The sequence below is a fragment of the Carcharhinus amblyrhynchos genome, chromosome 16 (genome assembly GCF_965287045.1).
Source record: "Carcharhinus amblyrhynchos chromosome 16, sCarAmb.v2.hapA, whole genome shotgun sequence".
Classification (NCBI taxonomy): Eukaryota; Metazoa; Chordata; class Chondrichthyes; order Carcharhiniformes; family Carcharhinidae; genus Carcharhinus; species Carcharhinus amblyrhynchos.
This window is the reverse complement of record NC_137339.1, coordinates 11,041,584-11,046,229: the sequence shown is the minus strand read 5'-3', so window position 1 is coordinate 11,046,229 and position 4,646 is coordinate 11,041,584. Positions and strand designations below refer to the sequence as shown.

The 4,646-nt window shown below is 44.8% G+C and overlaps 1 non-coding gene across 1 annotated transcript; it reads left to right on the top strand.

Moving 5' to 3' along the window:
- The first annotated feature begins 956 nt into the window (after positions 1 to 956).
- On the top strand, positions 957 to 1,029 carry trnam-cau (transfer RNA methionine (anticodon CAU)). The gene has a single exon. It is a non-coding gene; the product is annotated as a tRNA-Met (tRNA).
- The last annotated feature ends 3,617 nt before the right edge of the window (positions 1,030 to 4,646 follow it).

Below are 4,646 nucleotides of genomic sequence, written 5' to 3'. Positions count from 1 at the left end.
ACGTTACTACACCTCAAAAGTAATTCATTGTCTGTGAAGAATTCTGCAGTGTCCTGAGATGGGGAAAGGCACTATATAAATGCAAAATCTTTCTTTTGGTAAGAATGCTGCTGATGTTAAATGCAAAGGTATCCCAAAATACAAAAGTGTAATTTGGCACACCGATTCTTAGTGGTGCATATTTTCAATTTTGTATAATGTGAGGAAAGATATGCAAGTCAGAGAGGAACAGTTAGGCCATATTGTGATCAGTTAATAAAGAATATTTATTAACTTAAAAGAAAACACATGACAAGAACATAAGAACACAAGAATTATGAGCAGGAGTTGGCCATCTGACTCCTCGAACCTGCTCCGCCATTCAATATAATCATAGCTGACCTTTTTGTGGACTCAACTCCACTCGCCCACCCACTCACCATTACCCTTAATTCCTTTACTGTTCAAAAATGTATCTATCCTTGCCTTAAAAACATTCAATGAGGTAGCCTCAACTGCTTCAGTTGGCAGGTAATTCCACAGATTCACAATCATTTTGTTGGAGAAGTTCCTCTTCAACTCAGTCCTAAATCTGCTCTCCTTTATTTTGAGGCCTTTCCCCCTAGTTCTAGTTTCACCCGCCGGTGGAAACAACTTCCGTGCTTCTATCTCATCTATTCCCTTCATTATCTTATATGTTTCTATAAGATTTCCTCTCGTTCTTCTGAATTCTAATGAGTATAGCCCCAGTCTACTCAATCTCTCCTCATAAGCCAAACCTCTCAACTCCGGAATCGACCTAGTGAATCCCCTCCAGTGCCAGTACGTCCTTTCTCAAGTAAGGAGACCAAAACTGTGCACAATGCTCCAGACGTGGTCTCACCAACACATTATACAGCTGCAACATAAGCTCACTGTTTTTAAACCCCATTAAGATTGCAATACACTGCAACATTACATTTAACTACACAATTAGAGCCTTATTAGCACAGTAGGCAGTGTGTCAGTCTCATAATCTGAAGGTTGTGAGTTCAAGCCTCACACGGGGCACTCACTTCTGGGGCAGCACAGGAGCACAGTGGTTAGCACTGCTGCTTCACAGCTCCAGGGGTCTGGGTTCGATTCCCGGCTCAGGTCACTGTCTGTGTGGAGTTTGCACATTCTCCTCGTGTCTGCGTGGGTTTCCTCCGGTTGCTCCGGTTTCCTCCCATGGTCCAAAGATGTGCAGGTCAGGTTGATTGGCCAAGCTAAAATTGCCCCTTAGTATACTAGGATGCTTGGGTTAGAGGGATTAGCAGGTAACATACACAGGGATATGGGGGTAGGGCCTGGGTGGGATTGTGGTCAGTGCAGACTCGATGGGCTGAAGGGCCTCTTTCTGCACTGTAGGGTTCTATGATTCTATGAATTGCTGTACACGCACAACATCTCATGAAGTTACCTCTTGGTCCCATTTCCTAAACACTGAGAAATAACCCTTTCTTCCCCAAACATCTAATATTACTTAACTCTCTGAGATCACTCCAGCAGATAGCTACCATTTAGAGATTATTTATCCATATTTGGGAAAACCGCCTTCAGTTTCAGAGAGGGATTAATCTTCTCTGTGTCCCTTCCTCCAGTTACCATGCTATGGATAGGTCATCTTTCCCCTTTGATGGTACCCACACTGTGGACCCCGCTTTTAGCGTATAAGTGCCAATCCCCTTATCTCTACTTTGAAGTTACCTCCTCTATCCACCATTGTTTTCCCCACTGGTATGCTAATTCACATATCAAAACAGCCCTTCAGACAGCTGCACTTATCTGTCTCCTTCCATCTCCATTCTTTTATTCTCAATTTCATTTTTTAACCTTAATTTTCCTCAATTCTTAACACCTACTTAAAACCAACCTCTTGGAAAATGGTTAAACCGTCACATTGAAGACATCGAGAGCACCTTACATTTTTATGGTGTTAATGTAACAAAATATTCCCAAGTGCTTCACATGAACAGAATTAGACAGAAGTTGACACTGGGCCAAAGGAGAAGTGATTAGGACAGGTAAGTAAATATTTTGATGTTACATTGTTATTACACCTGCCTGTGAAGAAACGTTAAATAACGTTGAACAATGAATGACTGTCTGCTACTTAAACTTTTAATGAGGCAAATATGAGAGGCATGGTGGCACAGTGGTTAGCGCTGCTGCCTCATAGCTCCAGGGACCTGGCTTCGATTCCCAGCTTGGGTCACTCTTGATGCAGAGTCTGTACGTTCTCCCCGTGTCTGCGTGGGTTTCCTCTGGGTGCTCCGGTTTCCTGCCACAGTCCCGATGATGTGCTGGTTAGATGGATTGTCCATGTTAAATTCTCCCTCAGTATACCCGAACAGGTGCCAGATTTGTGGCAACTAGGGGATTTTCACAACAACTTCATTGCAGTGTTAATGTAAGCCTACTTGTGACTGATAAATAAACTTCTAAAAAACAGCTGCAGACAAGGTGATCTTGCTATTTAAGACTTCCAAGATCAATTTTAGATTTGTTTGTGGTTCTGTTTAAACAGAATGCTGATGACATCATTAGGTTGGGCAACATTAGTCAGATAAAAAACAATAAAGAGGATAAACTAGCAAGATAGCAAGATCTCCTTTAAATATATAAAAAGGAAGAAAGAAGCCAAATTGGGCTTTGGTCCTGTAATGAGTCAGGAAGCCCAACTGGAAAAATATGTGGTTTATTATAGAATGCAAAGTAAAACCATGATCATGGTGTATATATTCTAGTCCCTGCCTGAGATTACTGTTCGAAGTCTCACAACACCAGGTTATAGTCTGTGTTTACCCCAGTCCAAAGCCGGCATCTCCACATTGAGATTACAGTTCAGCAGGCCCAGTCCTGGGCCTGCCCTATAAAAGGCTCAGGTAATGAGTTCCAACTGGGCAAACCACTGCCAGTTACCAAGGGAACTTATAGTCAATAAGTCCCACAGGGAGATCAATCAGTGATTTTCCATGGATCTCATGTGGGTCATCACACCACCCATTCCCCCTCAACCCCGAGTCAGAGGGTTCTCCCCTCACTCCAATGATGATGGAGCCTTCTCTGTCTCTATGGCTGTGGCTTCATCTCCAAGGCTTGTAGGGTCTGGTCAGGGGGTGTGTGTAATGGATAGATGAATGCCTCTTCTGCCAAGAGTGTTGAAGAGCAACTACAAGGGGTTAATCCTCATTGATGGCCTCTGACTGGGTGTCCACCGCCTCTGTCTCCACGTCTGAACCAGAGTCTTCATTCTCCAGATGACTGGCTCTTGAATTTTTAGAGGGAGAGTTTTCTGTCCTCAGACCAGTGTGAAGGATGTCGACGGTGGTGCGTCCATAGAAACTGTTGCCTGTGCGGAGGCTTCCCTGTGACAGAGGTGATCTACACACTTCTTCAAGGTCTTCTCCCTAGATTTTACCTTATAAGACATTGGTCCTGTTTCCTCGAAAACAGCTCCTGGGAATCATGGAAAGCCATCACTGAAGTTCCTCATGTATCTCCCAGTTTGCAGTCTCTATCCAGCCTCTGACCATCATGGACCCTTTTTTGGGCTTCTCATTTTAACTTGACATTGTGGGCCAAATTTGGGAATGTCAGATTAACTATAGACTGAAGGCGTTGGTCCATCAATAGCTATGCTGGGGCTATCCCCGTCAGCATACGCAGCATAGCCTTCCAGTTAAAAAGGAAATTTCAAAGTTTAAATTTAAAAAGTAAAAAAAAAGATTTGTTTCTCGGGAACCTGTGGTTTAGAACAAAGAACAACACAGCACAGGAGACAGGCCCTTCGGCCCAACGAGCCCACGCCGCCATCTTAACAATGTGTTTTTCCTACTCCACCCATGACCCATGTCTATGCTTATGGTACCCCCCATTGGAAACCAGATTAAGGGGAGAATAATTTAGGGACAATTTGTTACACCAATCAGCCTAAGAGCACATCTTTGGGGTGTGGGAGGAAACCGGAGCACCCGGAGGGAACCCACGCAACCACAGGGAGAATGCACAAACTCCCACAGACACCGGCCCAAATCCATGTATCTGCACAGCTCGCAGTGACAGTCACTGAGCTGTTGTGGTGCCCAGTTTTAAGCATACACAAATGACGCAAAGTACTAGGCCACTCTCGAAACATCCAAGAGCAGCCCACGCACGACCCACTGTGTGCCTGCCCCTCGTTGGACAACAAGGTGGACCGAGGTTTGTTTCCTCATGTCTCTTTTGAATGTCTGGATTGCCTGCTCAGCCAGGCCATTTGAGGATGGGTGAGAGGGCACCGTGCAGATATGCCCTACTCTGTTCACACTCATGAAAGTCTGACACTATCTGCTGGTCCCGTTGTCTGTCACGAGAGCCTTGGTTATACCATACGTACTAAGTGATTGACGGAGTTTCTCCAAGGTATTGTAGGAGGTAGTAGAGTCCATCCGGTTCACATCGATCCATTTTCAATGGGTGTCGACGAGAATTAAAAACATGGAGCCCATAAGTAGCCCTGCAAAGTCTGGATGCACTCGCACCCAGTGTCTTCCCAAGGATGCTAAAGGGGCCTTCTGGTTTTCCTGGCAGTTTTGCGCCACTTGAGCAGGTTTTTGATATCAGTGTCTAGGCCAGGCCACCAGACAAAGTTCCTTGCGAGCGTT